The sequence below is a fragment of the Copadichromis virginalis genome, linkage group LG17, assembly GCF_057382275.1.
Source record: "Copadichromis virginalis isolate Kocher_CV1m ecotype Utaka linkage group LG17, C_Virginalis_male_GT1.1, whole genome shotgun sequence".
NCBI lineage: Eukaryota > Metazoa > Chordata > Actinopteri > Cichliformes > Cichlidae > Copadichromis > Copadichromis virginalis.
Genome location: NC_140634.1, coordinates 24184597 through 24209107, shown reverse-complemented (window position 1 = coordinate 24209107; position 24511 = coordinate 24184597). Strand labels below are relative to the sequence as shown.

The following is a 24511-nucleotide window of genomic DNA, read 5'->3' as shown; positions in this document are numbered from 1 at the left end:
GTGTGTATTCTCAGCTGGCTTTTAAGAGTGTAATCCTTGCTAACATAATTATCTCTCTCTTTCTTTCCATGCTACTGGACCTGATCTCCCCGCCGTCCGCTACAGGTAAGCTCTTTGTGTTTCACTAACTTCGTAGTGTGTTCTCCCGCTCTCCTTGCATTGTGACGTTTCAGCCCGATTACCAAGCATGAAAACAATTTACTGCAGCCTAACAAGTTGTGAAATTGGAATCTGTACATTTTCCAACTGTATTACAGCCAGTGGACATGCTGGCTTCATTTCATTGCTCTCAAGTTGGCAGCATAAAAAGCAAACACATTATTTTGTTGGTATTTTGTGTAACAGATTAGACGAGGTAGAGGAACTCTTTTCCTCTTGTTGTTTTCTCAGTGTGTGACATCTCATTATTAAGCTGTAGCTGATTATTCCTTTTTTATTATGTTTTGTTCTACTAACTATTTAGAAAGTGAGACGTCTCATTACTAGGTTGTTTCTGCTGCTTGTTCTCCATTGTTTTGTTTTTTTTAACCGTTATACTCAGGAGGTTTGTTATTTCAAATCTTCGCTTCAGTGAAGCACTGCCACTCGGGTTCCTGCTCTGAATCGTTATTAAAGGAGCTGCAGTGTTTCAAACTTTACTGTACTTTTTATATCTTTATTTCACATTCGTCACAGACTCTTTTATAACGCTACTGCTGTCGCACATTGTTTTTGGATCAGGTTTTAACTATAGCCTATATTTTTCAGATGAATAACGGAATAACTTTGTTGAATTTGTCTAATGTAACTGAACTTTAAGGGGCGTTCGATGTCTGCACTTATATTTAAAAAAAGAGAGTCGGAGCACCTCTGCGCTCTAAATCACAGAGATTCTAAGCTGCCCTGCAATCAGGAGTGCATACTGTTAGAAAATGATGGTAGTTCACGTTAGTTGGGAACAGCTGGATGTGCATTTTACTTCAGACTTACAAACCATTAAGTGCTGGGAGGTGCTGTGGAGGTCAGCCTTAATGCAAACCTCTCTCTTTCTGCATTAATAGTATGGTTTCTCCGGCTGCTTTTGGTATTCTGGAGAAGACATCTTTTTCTTTTTTTCTTGGCACATCGATACTACCGAGTATTCTTCCATTCTTCTTCTTTACCGTGAAAATATTGCTGACTGCACATGTATTGCTAGGCACAACATTTTTTCCTTTAATCTTCTGCTTTCTGCCATTTCTTTAAAGTGTTTGTCTTTGACAAAGCAGAGCTTAAGCTGCAACGTTTGTAAGTCTCCTCTTTTAAGCTTGTTGACACTTTAGCAGCACTTGTTTAGAAGTTTCTTAATGGATGCATCAAAGGAATTTAACCCTTTAAAAATTGACTTTCTTATTCCCCGGTACCTTTGACTAATAAATAAATAAGCCTAGTGTGACTCTCCTATCCCACGGATAAACTCCATGATCCTGGATTGCTGCTGGAGACTGTTTTCCTTGTTCTGCTCTGCAGCTCTGGTGAGCTCAGTGTAATGCAGCATGATCCAGCTCTTCACCTGCTGCAGGTGTTGGGTGGCCATTTAGCTTACAGCAGATCTCCAGAGCAGAACAAAGACTACTTTTTAAAAAGTCCAACAAATTGGAGCGGGAGTATGTTAGGAGAGGGCGAGGTCCTCTTCGGTGAAGCAGTTTAGTGATGTAGACGCTCATCAGTGCTCATCAAAGTACTGTCGAACACACTACATGTAATCAAGCTCATTTACACCATGGAGCCCTGCTCTCAAAACCTGACATAGGTTGAATACTTTCTGTGAAGCTGAATCGAAGAAATGTAAGAAAACCTCTTTGCCTCAAATAATTTGAGCCTTTATATCTTTATGTGCAGGTTATAATCTAGATATAGAGAGAGGGTGATGTTAAGGTGCTGTGTTTGTCCAAGTCTCACCATGCAGAGTTGAGGACTGTGTGTGTGCTATGTGGATGTGCTTGCATGTATTCCTGTAAAGACCCTACAAAGCTTAATGGCACAGTGATTAAACTATGCATAGAAGCTCAGACAGTGGACATCTGTCACAGTTCACTATAAAGACATTGACTTTGGTTTTCTCTACAGCGGAAGTCATGCTGAAGACCAACAGCAGCACAAACACCAACAAAAGTAGCTCACAGATCCACATTTTTGACACTGCCCCCCGCTGACAGCACACAGTTACAGCACGTAGACGTTAATCAGCAAACATCCTATACCAGCTGCCAGTGTCCACCTATCCGGTCGTTAAGTCTGACGTCACTAGTCGTGTCTGGGCCTAAACTCCATTGCAGGATCACTGAGAGTTGAAAAACTGTCTAAAGTCTTTCATCTTTAATAAAATGATCAGCGTTCTGCTCTACCAGGTGTAACAATTGAGTTTAACATCCAGGCATCCATGAAAACGGAATTTATGACATTTAACGGAGTTAGAAGTTAGCAGGAAGTTAGCTCGCTAGCTTCTATCTAAATACAATATAGCATGTCCTGACTGCGGGGTTGTGGAAACAAATTAAAACGTACAGCTCTGTTATCACTTCCAGCATAAATAAAGACAGGAAACTAAACAGCAGTGACGTTTGTAGGGTGACTGAAGTTGGTCTAGCTGGTATATAATGATGTACTACGTGACCGCTAGCAACACAGCTATGTTAGCATAATATAAACAAGCTAACTTTTTTCCACTCGATAAAAGTTAACGTGAGTGTTCTCGGTGGTCAGGAACAAATGTAATCGCATGGCAGGATGCTGTAAAAGGACCAAAGTTCAGCCAGGAGAACAACTGAGATAATCCATCCACAATACAAGGTTAGTCATTCATATATTGCTGCATGGACTGGGCTGTAGTTACATCCTAAGGTTTTAAAAACTGAGCTTAAATAAATGATTAGCGGTAATAAAAGCCGAGGGAGGTCAACAGTGATCACTGACTGTTTTAGGAGCTTTTTGAGATTAAATAGAAGAAAATACAAAACATTAAACATGTTAACAACACAAAAGCCATATTAAACGCAGACTACTTTAGGCCCGGAAGTAGAATTCGTCATGTCATCACTTAACGACCGGATTGGAGTTGTTGATGCAACTCTCTAATTTGTCGCAACAAATTTTGTGAAATGTTTTTTACTGAATAAGTTTTAAGTTTAGCCTCCAGCCCACATTTAAAAAACATCAAAACTTTTGTTTGCTATCTGTGATTTTAATTACGATACATTTTCACAGTAGCCAGCTGATTAAAATTACTGTTATTTTAATTACTTAATTTCTTAAGCAGTGAGGAAAACACTCACAGGTTATGTAAAAAACAAACAAACAAATAAATAAACTCCCAATTAATTTCAAATGTTGTCAGATTACTGTATTAAATCCTCAATCAAGATATAATATTTTTTTCTAGTGATCCTCAAGTGATTTTATTTTCTCAGCTTTATGCATTTATGAAATGCATTTTTAAGATCACTTGCACAGATTTAACATTTTAAAATGAGTGTTTTTAAAATAAGGATAACTAAACTAAACTTCACCTCTCTCATATCTCTTTTAATTTTCATAATTGTTGCCAAAAAAATCAATTTTTAAGAATATGCATATTCAGAAATCAAAGACTTGTAAAGAGATTTGCTCAGCTAAATCCTATGCAGCACAATATGTTGATTATGATGTTGCAGCATCTGTTTCAAACATTCATTTTCCAGCTTTGTCAGTTACATGTCCCCAGTTAAAACTGCCTTTAGCTGTTTTGGATGCTGCTGTTAGAGTGTTTCATGTATTTGCTTTAATGTGGCTTCCAGGAGGGATTTTCTAGCTTTGATCCTGCAGCAACGCTGCGTCTGGCCACTATTTGAAATTATTGCCCAGTGATCTCCAAATGCAGTCAAAAATTGGCTTTGGCAAGAAAATAAAATGGGGTCATCGGCTAGTTGTGTGGTAATTTATTTCTGGAAAAGCTGCCAGGCTGAAATCATTGTTTTCTATGCTCTGACCAGCTGAGGTTATGTCGCAGCAATAATATGAAGCCTGTGTGACCTGCTAAAAAGCCGTGGTGTGAGGATGCAGAGAAATAAAGAACAAAACCAGAGAGAGGGGGGGAGATGTAAGAAGTCTAAAAGTTTGAAGGCAGTGATGTAATTCTGCAATAAAAAAACTTTTCAGCTGAAACATACTGAGGATTTTGCTGTTGCTCTGTGAGGAGGTTTAATGGACGGTAAAAAAAATGTGTTTGGATGGTAAATTTCGCAGCTTACCTGCTGCTAGCAGATGGGTCTGAAAGTAAATCCTGGCTCCCGGCTCCAGCTGATGGGCTTCATGCCTTGCAACAGGCGAGCCAGTGTCAGACAGCTGAAATTAGCACGATAAACGCAGCAGGCCAATTCATCACAGGAAGAGGCTTTCCATCAGAGCGTTATTACCGCTCTGCCAGTGTTTGCTCCTCAAATAGATGAAAAGGAAGAGTCTCCTTGAACTTTCCTGTAGTGTTTGTTTTTCTCCTCACTGGAGAAGTTCATATCCGTTTCTATTTGTGACCATTTGATTCTCACCTGAAATTTCCCTGAAATTGCAGTTGGTTGTTTGGATGTTTAGGCAGGTGTAGGCCTGGGCAATCTTCTCCACAATCCAGCTGTTTTGGGACAGTAGCTGGATAGCCAGAGATCAACCTCACAAATTTATGATGCACAACCAATCATTTTGATCTATTAGGAGCCCTGAAACATGATAGAAACTACTCAGGTGAGGGTTAGTCGTAGTAGGGTTCCAAGAGGTGAAGCGTTAAAGCAGAGATGCAGCATGAACTTTTATATTTCCCAAAATGACGTTTTTTCATTTCTACTAATGTTTAGATCTTGAAATGATCAAAGTATCAATTTGCTGTCTAGATTTAATTGATTCTGCTCACCATTAATTAATCTATTTTGTTTCTGCAGTAGGGATGGCTGAAATTATTAACCAGCTGAGGCGGCAGCAAGTTTATTCAGCACACACCTGGTGTGTCTGCGCAGACATTGGCTGCCCAAACCACTTGACTCGAGTTGCAGGTTGTAGGATGCAAAAAGCAGAAACTGTTAGCATGTGGACAGTTTCATGGACAGTCAGGTATATTTTGGGTAACATTAGACAAACACACAAAACTTCACGTATTCTAACTTTTTAAAATAAATCTGGACACAACGTTTTCAGTGGGAGAAACGTTTCACAACACAGAAGAGCTACCTCGTCAGGCCAGAACTCCACAGTCTATTTACACCTACAGGCCAGTGGACACTCTTTCAATGATGAGGATGTACACATCCTGGACAGGGAGGAATGCTGGTTTGAACGCAGAGTCAAGGAGGCCATTTATGTGAAAAGGGAAAGACCATCTCTGAATCGAGGAGGGGGCCTAAAGGTACATCTTTCGCCATCTTACAATGCTGTGATTGCAGCCATTACTCAACTCTCTGTGAATGGTACTCATGGCCATTGATCAGTGGACTTTGATCAATACACTTTGATCAGTGGGTTGTTGATCAATGGTCATAAGAATTTGCATATTAATGATGAAGACCCAACAATAATGCAGAGAAAACCCCAACAGTCAAAAATCCTCTATGAGCAAGCACTTTGGCGACAGTGGAAAAGAAAAACTCCCGTTTGACAGGAAGAAACCTCCAGCAGAACCAGGCTCAGGGAGGGGGCAGCTATCTGCCAGGACCGGCTGGGGTTGAGAGGGGGAAGGCAGAACAACAGACATGCTGTGGAAGAGAGTCAGAGTTTAATAATAATAATGGATGATTAATGCAGAGTGGGGAGTTAAGACGTGAATGAAGAAGCAACACTCAGTGCATCATGGGAAAATCGACCATAGCCTGGACCCATTGCAGCATTCTCCTTGAGTAAATGATCCTTTAAGATTCGGGCCGTTCAAATTCACTGTCTGATTATTTTGCCAACACCTGTTAGGGTTCATGGTTTTGATTATTACAAATGATGACTTAGAGCCATCACGGTTAATATATAACACTGTTGGCTCTAAGATGTTATACAGGTGCCCACAGATGGCAGGTGTCTGTGATGTGAAGGGAGGGAGAAAAATAAGACAAACCAGAGGCGTTCTGTAGTACTTTGATGTAGAAAACCAGCGTCTAACCCCTCGATCAGAGGAATGCTGAAGTGCGCAAATCTTTTGTGTGTTTGGTGTGCCTCACATTTCAGTGGTATTTAAACAATGTTTTGTTTATTGAAGAACATTGGCTAAGGTTTCAAATGGCCCTCAAACAGGTTGCAAAATATTTTAATCCATTAGTTTGTGCTCAGTTTTGACTCTTTTCTGATTGCTTTCTGGCTTTTCACAACTTTTTTCTCTCCTGTTTAAATACTTCAAAATTAGGTGCCAAGAATGTTCTTAACAAAAGTAGATAACTTATCAGGAGGCTTGAAAAATGCTGCTCAGACAACTTATCAGCTGAGGCCCATTGAATGGCTCTAATCAGCCCATATCTCCATAAGGCACACTCCTTTTGCCTTCTTGTCAGCTCAGTAGGTAGTTATCATCCATTCTTCTACAGAGCATGTAAGAGATCACTAGTGGTCATGTGAGGAAATTAATGTCAAATCTAAAGTAGTCTATTGTGGAATATGTGACTTGTTTCATTAAAGGGGCATTATACCCTAAATTGTGATGTTTAATTGAATCAAACCAAGTTGGTTGCTTTTCATTTTAAAACAAGCAAATACTTCAGTTTTGGTGAAGTTTAAGCACCCAAAGAAAAGTCTGCAGACAGACCCTGATCTCGTTAGTGACCCAGCTAACGAGCAAGGTCATTGAGACCTACTGACAGGCAAAAGAGGCAATCTTAAAACAATATGTGCAGAAGTGATGACCTCAATTCAGTGGGCTTAAAGAACAGATGCGGATGATGAGGATGGAGTTACGCGAAGAGGTTAAGATTTGATGTCTGTAACCAATAGAATGTGTGCAGTTCTTGTGAATGGAATAAAGCTACTGTACAGTAAATATCATTAGAGTTCAAACCGCCCACATACTTCCTGACGAAGGATAGAAAGCTTTTCTTTCTTTTTTTTAAATTAGTGAAGTTTAGTCAGTCCCTTTGGTGAATTCTCCCATTGCTCTCTCTCTGTACTCATGCATATGTAAACACTGTTCATACACAGTGTAGTGCATTTCTGTCAAGTTGTACTAGACACTGGCTTGGAGTGCAGTTAGATATGTAGAGGCAGAAAAGGTCTGCTCTCTATACACTGACGTATACAGCCGGCGTAGGAGGTGATAAATCAAACTTTTATTTGCTGGAGCGATGCTATAGCAAGTTGTGCCACCATAAATAAACCAACAAGTGCACACTGATCACCCTCCACCCACCAACAGTGATTTCCTGTGATGGACTGAAGAGGTTTAAAGAATTTATTTGTCTTTTGGCAAAAGGCACAAAAGACAAATCAGTTACACTATCTCGAGAGGTCTGGACCAAGCAGTAAAAACGGGCAAACTTATAGTCTCCTTATCGCCTTCGTTCATTCAGCGGTGGGTAGCTTATTGAACCACATGAAAATGGCTCGTAAAAGTTAAAATAAAAGCCAATAATTAACATTTTTAGGCTCACATTGGCAGCTCAGGTGTTCTCCCTCATCAGAAAGATGGTGGGGAAAGATGATGTTTTAGTATTTTATGAACCCAGCGGGGTGATGTCTCGGTTCGTGGACGGGTTTGTGCCAGCAATGTTATCATTATTGTAATCATGTTTTTGGTTCTTGATTATCGTGCAGGGGCAATCTCCTCCTCTCATTTCTCACTTTGTCCACACTCTTTGTCCTTTCCTCACCTCATCTCCTTACATCTTCGTCTCTTCCAAGGAAGCGTGCAGAGGAGGCGTCTCATTTAACAAAATGAGACATTTTTACCCCTGAGCTTTCATTTTAAAGCCTCCATTGTTTTCTTTATAGCCGGCTGCTGTATTTTATGATCTGAGTTGACATGCAAGCATAACAGCATTCAGGACAACTTTAATATTTAAGGCTGCTTTTAAATAAACTCAGAACGTAGCGCAATAATAAAAATAAGATAAAAGGCACAATGTTAAAGGTCAGAAAGTTCGACCATGGTAAATGGTCTGTATTTGTATAGCGCTTTACTAGTCCCTAAGGACCCCAAAGTGCTTTACATATCCAGTCATCCACACACTGGTGATTGCAAGCTACATTGTAGCCACAGCCACCCTGGGGCGCACTGACAGAGGCGAGGCTGCCGGACACTGGCGCCACCAGGGCCTCTGACCACCACCAGTAGGCAACGGGTGAAGTGTCTTGCCCAAGGACACAACGACCAAGACTGTCCAAGCCAGGGCTTGAACCGGCAACCTTCCGATTACAAGGCAAACTCCCAACTCTTGAGCCACGATCGCCCCGACCATGCAGTCCATCATCGTTCTAGTTCTATATTGCAGCTGTTGGTGTCATTTCTCAGTCTTGTAGCTAAAATCAAAAGCAACTAGACTTGCAGTTCAGAGTCTGGGGAGTCCCAGGTATTTAACCACTAGTGGGGTTGTCAGCTTGAAGGTGGTCCTGTCACACCAGGACACCTGAAATGTTCTCATCCCGCGTATCAGGACCACATCCAATGTTCTTCTTTCAGCTGCTTCCATCTCACCCTATCCTTTTCTGTCACACCAACCCCTCTGCACATCCTCCCTCACTAAATCCATGAGTCTTCTCTGGGGTCTTCCTCTTTCCTCCATCTTCAGCATCCTTTGACCAACATATCGAAACCATGCACCATAGCAGGCCTCACTAGCATCTTGGAAACCTTCTCCTTCACTCTTACTGTAAGGTGACAACCAAAACAGAGGTTAAGTAACCATGGCCACCCAGTTCTCCTTAAATTAAGCACTTTAAACTGTCTTACGACTGTGATGCATGTGTTGTGCGCTTCTTTCATGCAGCTGAGGTAAAAGCCTTTCTTACAGTTCCTGTGGCATGCCTCACCTCTCCTCACTCCTCTATCTTCCAGATGTATTTTGGGAATTTGAGACAGCCTTCAACATCGCATGCTGAGATTGATTTTCAGGCAAGAAGACAGGGCCCAGTGTGTGTGTGTGTGTGTGTGTGTGTGTGTGTGTGTGTGTGTGTGTGTGTGTTCTCTTTTTAATGGCATTGTGAAGCACTAGCAACAGGCCTCCATAACTGAATCTGCTGTGTCAATTATAGACCCCTGGCCATGTATAAATAGTAAATGAAACGTTGCTCCTATAGCTATGTGGTTTTCACCATTAAGGAATCTCGCAGTGGAGAGGGTAATATGTAACCACATAGAGTTACATACAGTGCTTATGCATTGGCTTTGCTTTTCTGTGGTGGATAAAACACTCTCAAGACATTTGTTGTGGCCGCTGTGAGAGATAAAGAAGCTCCAGTACAGTAGCACATAGAGTTGTGTTGGAACCCGTATCCCATTGAGGTGCTCTTATTATTAGCAACCTTGGCTGTCAAGGCAAATTGTTGAAATTATCCTGCTTCACTGAACAGTAAAAGTGATTTATCATTCAATCCTAGGAGAACAGAAATAGAGTTATCATTTTGAAATCATCATTTCGGAAACATGGTTAGCATTTCCCCCGATGTGGGGCGGCATTAGAGGATTGAGTTTAGCTTGGCTCACTCCCTCTTCTCACCACTGCTCATTATTCTCATTTATTCTGAACTCTTCCAGCCTAATCAAATTCAAAAAAGCAGCTTGGTCTTGATTTCATTGGTACAGCAGGGGAGCCTTTCATCTCCTTTTCCTTCCCTTTGCCTCCTGCTTTAGGGCGTTATCGCCTCTGCCTGTGACCACGTGGTAAAATCCAGTTGGTATTCATACAGTGGCTGCCTTCTGACTTATATATTTGTCATTTAAAGGGATATAATTAGCTAATGGAGTGTGTCTGACTCAGGTCAGTTCGTCTGAGGCACAGTTCTAGTCAAAAGATTTAACCGGCCCCTCAATTTAATTTAGCTTGAATATGATTTAACTTGATGGATGCTGGCTGCTGTTACTTCTACAGTGCTCTTTGAAAAAACGAATGCCGGAGCACACCGAGGCCTATGAATGATACAGTAAACAAAAATTTAATTTTTGTTTGTCTTAAATGCATTTGATTCATCTGATTTTAATTTTTTCATTTAATATTTAAGCACCAAAAACACAAAACAAAATCATGAACACCCAGTCTGCTGCTTTGATCACTAACTGCTGCAGATCGGGGTTTATTCTCTTTGTCATTCCCCACCTTTCGACCCAGATTTCAACACAAGAGAAGCCCGTGTCTTCTTGCAGTGCAGCGCCACAGACCAGAAAGCTCCGCACTAGTAAACAGAGTTACGTAACATGTCAGGGTGCAAAAGACGGAGCCAAAATTCTGCAGAGCAGTTTAGAAGCATCTCTAAAGCTTTGCTGGGTAAATAATTCAGAGCTGCTGCTAAGAAGATGCCTAAGCTGCTGCTTACGGGTTGGCTGTCATGTTTTTTTGTGAAGGACAAGGGCACACTGGCCATGAGGGGGTTCACGGACGGATCCCGCGTGGCGGCGTTACACGGGCTTTTCAGCTGTAAAGCAAGCAGATTTAATCAGTTAGATGCTGTTGGACAGCTGCCTCTCGAGGATCAGTGGTCAAAGTCACAAAGGAAAGATGCCAGAAGTACAAGTTTGATTTATTTACTTTTTTTTTTTTTACTTGTAAGGGACAGAGTGTTATTTGACTGTTGAAGGTTTCTAAAACATTTTCTAGTGAAGTTTATCTTTCAGGCGTTTGCTTCTTACAGGCTGTATTATGTATTCAGGTGGGCTTGTGAGTGAGTGAAGTACAAATTTCAGTCCAGGGCTTAAAGCTGGCATATCTAAAATTCAGATCTTACTCGATTTGGTTGGTTGAGGGAATGTTTAATATTACTGGCCCAGTGGATTCCCATCCCACAGTGTCAAATACTGCATACCGCTAGGGCTGCTCGATTATGGCAAAAATGATAATCACGATTATTTTCACTGAAATTGAGATCTAGATTATTTGACGATATTTATTTAACCCTTTAACACCTACCATAGAACCAAGTCCGCCAGAGCTTACTTTATATTTTTACATGCTGTAGTGCCATTTTTGGGAGCATTTCAAGTTGCTATACATCAATACAACTGTTATAGCCCATATTTTAATAATATGTATGCTTTAGTCCATAGTAACTACATTAATTGCAAAAAAGTGCAATAAACTACAAAAAAATTGAAAATCTTTTTGTTTGTTTTTAACATATATTTCTACTTGGAGAAATTTAAGAGGTTTATCCCTCAAAACTTTAAATACAAAAAAGTTGCAAAAAATAGTTTACAACAACAGGAAATTTATTTTGAGTGTCTTCATAGTTTTATTTTGGAGATACAGCAATTTCTATATACTGCAGGAAAAACAAAAAACAATCCTATGATGCAAATTTGCAAAGAAAACAGCATCAAAATAAACTATTTCCAGCAGTGCAATTCGAGTTCTAAGCATCCCAGAAACTATTCAGAAAAGTCAAACATGACTTATAAAAACACCAGTATAGGCTTTTAAGGCCTACAAGTAAAAAACTACATTTTCCGCGAAAACGATGTCACTTCCAGTTTCGGGCAGGAAATGACTTGCATGCAATAGTTCGCGTTGACGTCTTGTTCAATGTGGGAAGTTCATGATCGGATCGGCAAAGCGTGTTTCTGGTGTATTATGTTTTTGTTGCTGCAAGTGCTTTTTATGCAATTTTTGCAAAACTTTATGTGGAAGGAAACCGTGACCTAGGACAAGCTGATGGCATAAGATGTAAGTACAACTCCTCTGGTTTCATATGCAAAACAAATTATTGCGCTAGCTTACACGGTTCAGGTTCTACAGGGATTTAAAAATAGTTACACAAAACGGAGCGTGCTGCTCTGACCGGCTTTAAAGGGTTAACAATAACAATGTATTGAATAATGACTTTTAAAAATAATATAAAACAGTGTGCCGATACTGATAACAGTGCAAATGTTTGCAATATAAGAAATAAATGAAAAATGTAAACATCTATGTTTAGTGAACTTTGCAGTGTTGCTCTGTGGTGCAGCTACGACACCGTAGCAAAGTTTACACACTATGTCTACTTGATCCACGTCTGACTCAGTGAATCCATAATGTTTCCACACCACTGAAGTTTTTTACCTCTCTTTTCAACCAACGGTGTTCCAGATCTACTGGCGTTTAGATCAACTGGCGTTGGTCGAACAGATGTGTGGCAGTCTTGCGTTTCAGGAGCTGCTACCGACAAACCAGCAAAAAAACGCCAAATGTGTCATCTGTGACACTTGTGAGGTTGTCTCAAACACACTCCGTCAGTCTTGATGCTGTTGAACAACAAAATGTTTAAAAATGTGGCGAGTTTACCTGGTGATATCCTCATGCGCAACGCGATTGCGAAAACAGCAAACAAGTAACACCACGCCGATGTTGTTCACAGGACAGCAAGAGTAAACGATCGGGAGACCCTAGTCGTCATTATCGTTCCCCTTGCACGGTTTATTTCTCCGGTTTCAGCGTTTTTGCTTCACAACTAAAGCGAGCAGTTTACTTTGTGCACTAACATGGAGTCGAGTCAACCAGCGCCACCTCTGGCCAAGTGCCACAGCCTACAGCCAGATCAACTTGTGACACACATCTGCACCACGTTTGAATTCGTTTCATGCACAACACATTTGTACCTTTCAATTGTGTCTGTTTGTGCGTCATGCAAATAAACCTTTGAAAAGAATGAAATGACACTAATATTTCACTAGTGTTGTAACATCACATGTCGTTAGCATAGTCTGTCTGTGTCTTTACTCTGCGAACAAACATTTTAGAGTTGGTTGTTATATACAGTCTGTATAAGTGTGGTTAATCTAATAAACATTTGTAAGGAGATGGCAGTTACTGTGAATGTACAGCAGGCGATTAGTAATAAACAGTCAGACAATGACCCTGACAATCTCATTCAATCTTGCAGACTGAATGCACCTTCTGTGGAAAGTGGTACCACACAGTGTGTGTGTGGACTTCCCCTGTGCAGAAGGCGACTACAAATGTTGTGCATGCTAAATAAACAGAAAAAAGTGATCCCTGTTGTCTTTGCTTACTGATTGTTTTCAGTGTTGACAATCCACATTGCTGGCATTGCATCTTTCAACATGTTTGTGGGTAGATTTGGATGTACCAGGGGTTAGTGCAGCCACTCAGCCTCTACTCACTGTGATCATAGCAGCAGGTGTAGATGTGTCACAAGTTAATCTAGTAGTAGGCTATGGTAGTAGTGGACTGACCTCCATTTGAAACTGCTCCAGCTGCTGTGTGATAGTGGATCTGCTACAAATTGAAGATCATATGGAAGTTTTGGAAATTAACCCTTGTATTATGTTGAAAAACAAAAAAGTGACATTGATTTTGTTGCGGGTCATTTTGACCCGTACTGTGTAAATCCACTCAGAATTATCCAAAAACTGCAATAAAACAATAGCAACTTTATTTCCCATCAGATAAACATGTAGAACACAGACATACAACAGTGACTTTCCATAACTAATTTAGGAACAATTTGGTTGTTCGTTCTTACAAACACATTTCTGTTGAACTTGCCCAACGTTCTCAGTTTTTCAATGCTCAACATTTTCGATTTTGTCCACATGATGGACAGAATGTAACTGTGTGCTTTCTGCAGATGTACTTCTTGCATTTCTCACAAAAAGTGCTTGTTTTCAAACAGGAACCTTCCTAACTAAGATTCAAAACAAAAGATTTCTACGTCTCCTCCAGTCTCACAAACAGATGACAAACCAAGCGACACACCTGAGTCACTGACTTTCTTAAATCCACTCACTCTCACTGGCTGTTTATTACTAATCACTGTGTAACTGCTGTGAATTCAAAGTAACTGCCATCTCCTTACAAATCTTCATTGGATTAACCACACTTATACCGACTGTATATAACTACCAACTCTCCAGCCATGTTGATGAATTCAAACGTGGTGCAGATGTGTGTCACAGGTTGATCTGGCTGTAGGCTGTGGCACTTGGCCAGAGGTGGCGCTGGTTGACTCGACTCCATGTTAGTGCACAAAGTAAACTGCTCGCTTTAGTTGTGAAGCAAAAACGCTGAATTTGGAGAAATAAACCGTGCAAGGGGAACGATAATGACGACTAGGGTCTCCCGATCGTTTACTCTTGCTGTCCTGTGAACAACATCGGCGTGGTATTACTTGTTTGCTGTTTTCGCGATCGCGTTGCGCATGAGGATATCACCAGGTAAACTCGCCACATTTTTAAACATTTTGTTGTTCAACAGCATCAAGACTGACGGAGTGTGTTTGAGATAACCTCACAAGTGTCACAGATGACACATTTGGCGTTTTTTTGCTGGTTTGTCGGTAGCAGCTCCTGAAACGCAAGACTGCCACACATCTGTTCGACCAACGCCAGTTGATCTAAACGCCAGTAGATCTGGAACAACGGCAGTCACTCTCCTCTCCAAATAACTTCTGCTGAGCTTTCCGAGCTTCCCTTAGGTCCTCTTAATTGTTGTGAGGCGTGTTCGAAATGCCGAGAGGTGCGCTCGATTTGCCACACGGAGCAGCGCGAGAGTAAAGCACGAGGGAGGGGCTAATAATCGGCTCAGTCATTTTTAATGATCGTTGAAAGCCCAGATCATAATCGAGATTAAAATTCGATTAATTGAGCAGCCCTACATACCGCTGTCTCATCAGATACTGCCGGAGTCATAAAGATATGCCAAAAGGTGTCCTTTGGTGTTGGTATCGTGATGTGCCATCTGCAGAAAAGATTTTAATGAGCCACAAAAGTCCACATCTGGAGTTTGGAGAGGTGGTAGTGGAGTAGATCATGAATATGTCCATCAGGAGGCTGTTCTTCCCCTCATTTGCTTACTTTTAATCTTAATTTATACTTGGGGGTTGCTTCTATATGGAGCCTCCATTGTGGCCTACACTGAGAATAACACTCCAGCTGATTTGAAAAATGAAGGCAGATGAAGAAGTAGCTGTAAATGCAAACAAGGAAACAACATCACTGAACGGACCATTGTTCCAGTATTCCTCTTCAGTACCTCCATCACATGTCAGTGATGCCAGATGACAACTTCTTTGAGATGCTTACAAGTCCCATCCTTGAGTATCACAATGTCATGCAAGGACGTTAAATACTGCCGTTTTATCAAAAGCTGCTGCAGTCTCATGGAGAAGCACTGTGTTCACCGTGTTTGTCTAGATGCTGTCAAACCTAAAACGTATTAAATGTAGGGATCCTCTTAGGCAGGACCTAAGGAACAGCAGAGGGTTTGTTTAGTTAAATACGATGAACAATTTAAACACTTTAGCTGTAGAGCCTCTCAGAGGCCGCCACTGACAGTTCAAGTAGGCAGCTCTGAGAGAGAAGACGTGGGTCAGTCCAAGCCTGGCATGAGGTCAGAGATTTAACTAGAGAAGAGTGCTTTTTTTTTTTAATCTGGAGGAGAGGTCAGGAATGGGGAGCAACTGGGTGCTTCAGCTGTTTGGGAGATAGCACAGAAGTGAGTACACTGGGAACCTGAGGGAACAACGGAGCCTGGCAACGAGCGGCAGTCCTTAAATGCAGGCAGGTAATGAGTTGATGGGGAACAGATGAAACAGCTGAAGCCCAAATCGGCGGCTCCTCCTTGAATTAGAGGAAAAATGTGACACAGGAGACCCAGACGAACAGGCCCATGACAGCCAGGACCTACAGCAGCAATCCTTTAGGGAGCAATAGTCACAAGTTTTATGTATCTTTTTTATGTGGCTTGGGTAAAGATATTCCCGTTTCACATTGTTAACTCTACACATTGAAAAATGGTGCTTAAGGGAACCCACTGTGTTTAAACTGGACACAGAGGTGTCCTGAACAAGCAACCGTATGCAATGAGTCACAAGCGAGACTCAGTGGAGCCAAACAAACTCACACAAACTTTTTCTAATCCGATTTGCGAGTTCGATTTCACGCCTCAAATGGGGAGATTGTCATCTGCTGAAAGTTAGAGATATGCAGTGTGCATGCTTCTTCCTTCTTTATGCGATAAAATGATGGAAATGACTTGCAGACATGACTTTTCCTGATGGATAACTGCATGTCCTCACAGTAAGGAGCCCGACTTTTGGCCAGTTAAGGAACAGCAGTAGAAAATGCAGGCTTTATAAAGGATGAGGATAATATCAGATTTTGTAAAGAGACTAGACAGTAAAACTGTGAGGCTACATGCAGAATGCTAGAATACAGATTTGTCGATGAAAACGGCATTAAATGATATCAAAATCCGCCTTTATTTAAAAACCCGGCTTCTTCCTCGAATGCCCCTCTGGCCTCCCTTTGGCTCTGAGCTGGGCTGGGCTGTCAGCCCTCCTCACATCAGTGGGGTGCGGCGAACTGAGGAGAGAGGTCACGGCTGGACACTCTACTCTCTCCACGTCTCACTGGGACTTGGCCTCACTCTCATAACTGTCAGGAAATGGATTAAGAGGTATGCGAGTCATTGCATAAGTGCCAGTGTTATGGGGGGGAAAAGACTGATATTTAAACCAGTCCCAACCTTTGTTATGGCTTAAAATATTATTTCTTTTCTGGAATAACTCAAAACAAGACCTTACACTTGAGTATCTCACTTCTGTTTGAGGGGAAGGTTTCTGTTATGTGTAGTTTTCCTCAATAAAGTGTGATTTTCGTGATAGCAGTGCGGTGATGTGTCTCCCGGCTAAAACTACCACTGAGGACCCAGAGGTCGCATCCTCTGCAATTTTTCTGTCACGTCCGCTTCAATTTTTCACACATAGATGACATTTAGCTCAAGCTCAGATTTCAGCGCTACTTGAGGGGGCGCGCCGTACGGCTGTACTGTAGGGGTGCAACACTTCATCACTTCAGGGCAGTAAATCCACAACTGTATACCCTATAAATCAGAGTTTGTTTTATTAGTCTCAAGATCCAATTTCCACCCTTATACGAATTTATATTTAGTCCCTGTTAACACCCAGTCAAAGCAGAAAGGAGGCCTTTTTAGATATGAGAAGAAAATATAATGAAATTGTATTGTTGGCTAATTTTACCATAGTAACTTTGTTCACTTAAAGGTCAGCACTGTCAAGACAATTTGCATTAGGTCAGTGGCTCACAATCATATGTCAAAGCTGAACTCATGCAAATTTAACTTCCTTGCACGGGCGGATACACGGTTTGTGTCGAATCCGCTGCAAAGATATACGTTTTTTAAAAGCCGGTGTGATTTTAATTGAATCCAACCCAACTCAGGATTTTTTCCTCTACTCTGTGCTGGATGCAAATCTTGATGTGCTCGATTGTAAAGTTTCCGAGGACGTGTCTTGTAAATTTTTGCAAAGGTCCCACACAGAGTATATTCCACACCCTCGGGTCTATTCCTGCTAAGTGGTTGTGCACGTTTTATTGGTTTGTCGAGCCAAAAATCTTTTTTCGTCCGCATGAGTGAAATCATTTATTTCACCTTCACAGCAAATCCAGCATGTCCAAATTAACACTGTCGGATTTGATTTCAACACTATTAAAGTGTCTATATGGGTCCACACCAGAGAGTGTTAATTTAACTCTTTTTGGAGAGTTGGTACGTTAACTCTGATTTAGTGTTAAACACCAAATCTGTCTGGAGTTGATAATTTAACACTTGGTGTTAAGAGTTTATATATTAACTCTCAAAGAGTATTTTAGTTTAACTACGTAAGAGTTATCTTCTAATTCATTCTAAAAAGCGGGAATTTTACTGTTCTGAACTTCTAGAAATTTCTTTTGGAAATAAACATTTACTAAAAAGATGCAATGGTTTTTGAAAAACATTTATTCTGAACTGTGCACCACAATTTCAAAACATTTTCTGAAAGATGTAACAGTATACATGTTCTCACTTTCATTAGAATTTTGTTTATCAAAAGGTCTGACATGGTAAATGCAAATAACAGCATTCTCATCACTTATTTCTTCAATACAATATGCATGTCCTTCACTCATCCCTTTGTGGAACTTCAACGCACTTCTGCTCTCCCCCATATTCCATCTTCACAAGCATATCCTGTGCGGAGATCGAATAAAAATTAGTTGACAGTAATTAATGGCACAAATAATCCAGTAATCAATTGCAGCACAGTAAAAAAAGAAAAAGGAATCCTCTTTGAGCCATTACTTGTGTAAAGTATTTTCCCAAAAGACAAGGACGCAGGCAACAGGTAATACTGAACTAAATGTAAAACCTCAACCTTTTTAATTTTTACCTAAACCATGTGCACAAAACTCTGGAGGGATCTATGCTAACGTAGAATCCAGTCAGGATGTCAGCTACTGCTGTTTGCTCGCTTTTTTTTTTTTTATGGGCGATCGTTTTCAGGCTTCAAGTAGCACCATTATACCAACATTTCACATTCTAGACATTGTTTTAGGTGTATTTGACCAAACGTTTGACTGAAAATTCACATGCAAGCTTTTTTTCAAGGCTGTGGTATTTGCCCGCAAACAATACCTTTCAGCTAGCTAAAACAGAATATTATGCTATCAGCGAGCAACATGGCTACTGCCTTTCACACAGCTTTGTCTCAACTTCAAAGAGCCACAGAAGTAAAAGCTAATAACAATTGAAACAATCTTTGAAAAAATTACTTACCAAGCATGGCAAACAACTCAAATATGTAGAGCAAAATGTTCTGAAACGGCTTCACTTCAGCTTCGATTGGAGCCGTGCTGAGGGCGGAGTCTTTGAATTTACTCTGTTGGTGTCATAGCCCCTCTAGGAGTTCAGAGTTAAGAGGTCAAGAGTTAATGTTTCCATTGTAACACCTCCAGATTTGACAGAGAAAGACTCATTTTTAACACTCGATTTTAACTACTATCATTTTACACCTCAGAGTTACATTAAAAGAATGTGACTCTGCTTAGAGTAAAATTAACTCTACTTTTGCAAGGAGACTATTAACACCAAAAAATTTAACACTTTTGAATTTGCTGTGTAGGATCTACGAGTTTGCAGGTTTGCTGTTTTTGAGTTGAAGTTGAAGTATCATTGCTCCTGTCTGAGTTTTAAAGCTTAATAGGTCATTTGTTTTATATATAAGTGCATTTTAACTCATTCACTGCCATTGATGTCTATAGCCGTCAATTGCAGTGAATGAGTCAATGGGTTTAACTCATTCACTGCCAATGGCTGGCAGTGAATGAGTTAAGATTGTTTTTTTTTTTTGTCTCTGAGGAAGAAAGTTCAAGTACTGACGAGTAGAATGATAGATGTTATGTGCACATGTGTATAGGAGGAGTTTTATTTCCAGCTGAAAACCTTCAAAACTCCCAGCTGAGATGCTTTGGTTGCTATGATACAGAAGTTAGTCCCTGACCGAGGCAAACTAAATGTTCCTTCGAGTGTTTCAGGTCACCATTGGAGTAGTCTGTGCATGTCACTTACAGAGAGTTCAACAGTGTTAACATCTCCTGCACTGTTGCTGAGCCGTTGTACAGGTAGGGTTTGGTGATTGGTTGGTGTAGTATTTGACTCGCCCCTCCTCCACTAACTAAGTGACACTGGCGAGCCGAGACGGCCGTTTCTGAAACAGCCACGACCTCTAAAGTTTTATGTTCCTGACCTCTGATATTCCATCTTCATTTTTAGGTCCTTCCATGTATATTTTTCACTGTCAAATAGTGAAAATCGCCACATTCAGAGGGTGAATGGCCTTGTGGTGCTGCGAAGCGTTTCATTGCTCATGCGAGAGACTCAGGTTTAAGTCATATAAGTCACAGACTTGCATGTGCATTATTTTTCAATACATTGTTATGTTATTAATTCAGAGTTTGTTTGGTTTAGGTGTTAAATACCACAATTGACACTTTTTAAAAAGCTTTTTCTTGGTTGCCATGGTAAAGTATCCTGGCTTTCTCAGGACTAAATAGAAGCACAAAATATACTTCTTATTAAAATGTATCATTTAAAGGGACACAAAAGGGAAAAAAAGTGAGAATTTGTGTTCATGATCATGAACAATGTGATTATCTTTGTGACTTAAATCCAATTTAATGTCTCACTAAATGTTTTGTTTTTAAATTTCATCACATTTTTACAGAGCCCTGCAAGGGACATGGGAGAAAAAAAAAATTAAGTCGGACTTTTGCGAGATCTCGCAAAACTGTTAGCCGCATTCTTCGGAGGCCGCCAGCTCGAAGCCGACCGGGAGGGCGAGGGACGATGTGCTGGGAGAGCGGTGTTCCTCCCGGCTGTAGTAGGTCTCGTCCTCCCGTTAGCTTCGAGATGGTGGGTGTCAGATCTCCGAAAACGTTGCAGCACTTTTGCAAATATGTGATGTCTTGTAAACCGAGCAGATATTTGACGTTTACACAACTACATTCACGCCTCAAAATATCTTAAAAGTTTATTTTTTGACACAGAAAGAGTAATATTACAACTAAGTAGCTGCTAGGGCTGCTCGATTATGGCAAAAATGATAATCACGATTATTTTCACTGAAATTGAGATCACGATTATTTGACGATATTTATTTAACCCTTTAAGACCTACTATAGAACCAAGTCCACCAGAGCTTATATTATTTTATTTTTTTTACATGCTGTAGTGCCATTTGTGGGAGCATTTCAAGTTGCTATACATCAATACAACTGTTATAGCCCATATTTTAATAATATGTATGCATTAAGTCCATAGTAATTACATAAATTGCAAAAAAAATTGAAAATCGCTTTTGTTTTGTTTACATATATTTCTACTTGGAGAAATTTAAGAGGTTTATCCCTCAAAACTTTAAATACAATAAAGTTGCAAAAAATAGTTTCCCACCACAGGAAATTTATTTTGAGTGTCTTCATAGTTTTATTTTGGAGATACAGCAATTTTTATATACTGCAGGAAAAACAAAAAACAATCCTATGATGCAAATTTGCAAAGAAAACAGCATGTGCATCATTTCACTGTGGGAAGTGTTACGAACAGCTGATAGGAACGGCGAAGCGTGTTTCTGGAATATTATGTTTTTGTTCCTGCAAGCGCTTTTTATGCAATTTTTGCAAAGCTATATGTGGAACGAAACCGTGACCGAGGACAAGCTGATGGCATAAGATGTAAGTACAACTCCTCCGGTTTCATATGCAAAACAAATTATTGCGCTAGCTTACACGGTTCAGGTTCTACAGGGATTTAAAAATAGTTACGCAAAACGGAGCGTGCTGCTCTGACCGGCTTTAAATGGTTAACAATGACTTTAAAAAATAATATAAAATAGTGTGCAACACCACTGAAGTTTTTTTTTTTTAAACTCTCTTTTCAACCAACGGCAGTCACTCTCCAAATAACTTCTGCTTAGCTTTCCGAGCTTCCCTCGGGTCCTCTTAATCAGCGGTCTCCAACCTTTTTTGCGCCACGGACGGTTTATGCCCGACAATATTTTCACGGACCGGCCTTTAAGGTGTCGCGGATAAATGAGGGAGGGGTTAATAATCGGCTCAGTCATTTTTAATGATCGTTGAAAGCCCAGATCGTAATCGTGATTAAAATTCGATTAATTGAGCAGCCCTAGTAGCTGCCGCCATTGTTGGAATTCAACTTTTGCGAGATGTCGCGAAGGTTTTGCGAGATGTCGCAAAAGTTTTGCGAGATCCCGAGTTTGTTTTGCAAGATCTCGCAAAAGTTCATCGTAATTCTTTTTTTTCTCCCATGTCCCTTGCGGGCCTCCGTACATTTTTTTCTGTCCACAGAAAACAATTTTAAGGTGACCAAAATACTGAAATCAAGAAATTTTCAAATAGATTTAGTAAATCTACTGTAATGTGCTACTCTGCATGTGTGCTTCCACAGTGATGGACAAACACATGCATATATTTTCTGCTATGAGTTACAAATCAATAGTCTTGGGACCCTAACAACACCTCACCTTCTTCTTGTGATGACATAAATCCTCTCTTCTATCTCTTTCCTTGTCCAATCCCTTAATTATCCTCTGTTGCTAAGACGGCTTTTCTCTTTGCTCTTCAGACAAGTGATCCAACAGATAAGGCAGCTGAGGGATAAAAGATCGATTGGAGTGAAGTGCTGCTGCAGGGGCTGAATTAGAATTTGTCGCAGTCCCCCCCTCGCTTTCACTTCGCAGCACATCATCTGACACACACACACACACACACACACACACACACACACACACTTGCACTCGCACTGATAGAAAAAAAATGGAGAAACAATCAAGTGCGAGGGGAAAGAAAGTGGCTCATTTCCTCTGCTCGCTCTGAGTGTGCGGTAGCAGTCAAGTGCACGAGAGTGCTCAACGTTGCTGATCTGTTTTCCTTTTTTTTAGAGGAGCAATGGATCATTGTGTATATCTGTGGCAGTAAATTAGACAGCTGTGGCGCATCCAGCCGTGGTATTAATCAGCTGTCCTTGCTGGCTTCACTTAGTCAGAATTGACTCTCCTGAAGAGGATCAGTTGAACCAGCTGTGACTCACAAGCTCTCGCAATGCAGTCATCAGGGAGCTGTCGTAGCTTGACTCGTGGATTTAGAAAGCGTGCAGCTACAACTCTTCTGAGGGATGACTAGGAGAATTGGAGCTTTGCAAAGACAGAGATGAATTTTTAAAATATGTTCTGTTGAACTCTCCTGTTGATGCATAAAGGAGAGGAGAAGCATACATGATTTTGATAGTGAACAGAGGCTGTTCTTAAAAAGCACTCCCAGAATTCTACAATACACTCCTATGAACCCCTTCGGGTGGGGGTTTGTGTTGGTGTGTGCACTTATTAAGGTAGCTCACTTCCAACATGAAGCGGAATAACCAAGGCTATACAAGCAGAAGGACCTTGTTTAGAATAATTTAGCTTAACGGAATTAGTAACTTTAGGTGAACAGATAACTCAGTCTTTTTTATCTGTGCAAAATGCCTCACTCGTTGCTCCTCCGCCCTTCCCGGTGTGCTCCTGGTGGAGATAAACTGAGGAGATAAAGTCATTTATTTGCAGACGGATACATGCGTTAAGCTCCAAGTCAGACTCAGACGAACACAAAAAAACACCCTCCTTTTGTTAGCTCTCATTTTGAAATGATGATGGATCAGCGTAGCCTCTTCCCACACACATGCATTAACTTTAAAGATCACAGGGGTGCATGGATAAGCGTGACCACGCAGCTCTATGCTGTTACATGCAGAGATCGAGGCACGACAGATTAAAGCTAATAAGTCAACAGTAGTTTAAATGGGGAAACCAGCTACAAGCTATATCAACTTTATTATTAAGTTCGGGGCAGATAAATGATCAGAGTGCATGACCCATGAGACATAGTGGTCGGAAGAGGTCACAGCAGGCAGCTACTTTACTTAGCATGTACTCTGGAGTAGCGTTTTAGCCTGAAATCTGCAGGATATTAGCATAGATGTTTCCCCACTGCTGCTTAGCTGTATAGTACTGAACATTGACCATAACATTTCAGAGTTTGCTAAACTGTAGCTCAGTATAAGAGAGAAGCACCATTTTAGCAGTATTTTCCTAGACCACTAAAATCACACACACACACACACACACACACACACACACACACACACACACACACACACACGAAAAGACTTGGTAAGTTTCCAAAATGTTTCCAATATGTTTGTCTGATTCCCAAAGTTTAGTGAGCCAAAAGCCACAGCGATGCTTTGGCCTCAGAGCACTTGCAGTATTTACTGATGGTTACAGTGCTACCTGCATAATTTATGTCCTACTGATATTACAGTTTTTTACAGACGCTAGGACACATTTCCCAATACTTAAGTCACTTTTGCAAAACTCTTCACACAATCCTCCTAACTGACCGTCAGCTTGGCAAAGCAGTTCATTTCACATTCAAAATGCACTACAACTACCAAAACACTTTATTCAGGTCTCAAATAAACTCATTCTTCCAGAACACTAGCAAAGGTTGACAGCCGACAAACACACTTTGTCACCCACAAAACAATGACCTAAAAAACACTAACAACATGTAGCATTACACAGTGTTTTCTTGTGTAAAACAAGGACACATCTCTGTTTATAATTTCAATATATGTTACTGGAATGAATCAGACATCATGCAGAATTCGTTAATATTTGTTTATGTATTTTTATTTTTTTGCACTAAGTAATCCCAAAATACAAGAATTTGTATACACACCATCCACTGATACACATACAATAGTAATGCTAATCTACTCGGTCTCCTCCATTTGGCCACAGGTTCTCATCCACATCACATCTTATCTCATCTAGGGCAATACACCTAGGAAAGAATCTTCTGGCTGCCAGAATTGAAGGAGTTGAACAATTGAAGGAGTAACACCTGTGTAGATGTTCATCTACAATGAGAATCAGCTGTGGCTGGTTAAACTGCATTTTTAGATTTAAAATATGTTTCAATAAAATATTGCTGTTGAATTTTGCTGTCTTATTA

General features: G+C 40.6%; 1 protein-coding gene and 1 long non-coding RNA gene across 3 annotated transcripts in view; one reads left to right on the top strand and one right to left on the bottom strand.

Annotated features, from left to right (window-relative positions):
• Window positions 1-24511, top strand: part of LOC146689473 (ankyrin repeat- and BTB/POZ domain-containing protein 3-A) — a 288208-nt gene that overhangs the window by 77577 nt on the left and 186120 nt on the right. The window lies entirely within an intron of this gene.
• Window positions 17885-18790, bottom strand: LOC146689478 (uncharacterized). The gene is made up of 2 exons (XR_014916051.1): window positions 18717-18790; window positions 17885-18131 (listed from the first exon to the last, which is right to left on the bottom strand). It is a non-coding gene; the product is annotated as an uncharacterized LOC146689478 (long non-coding RNA).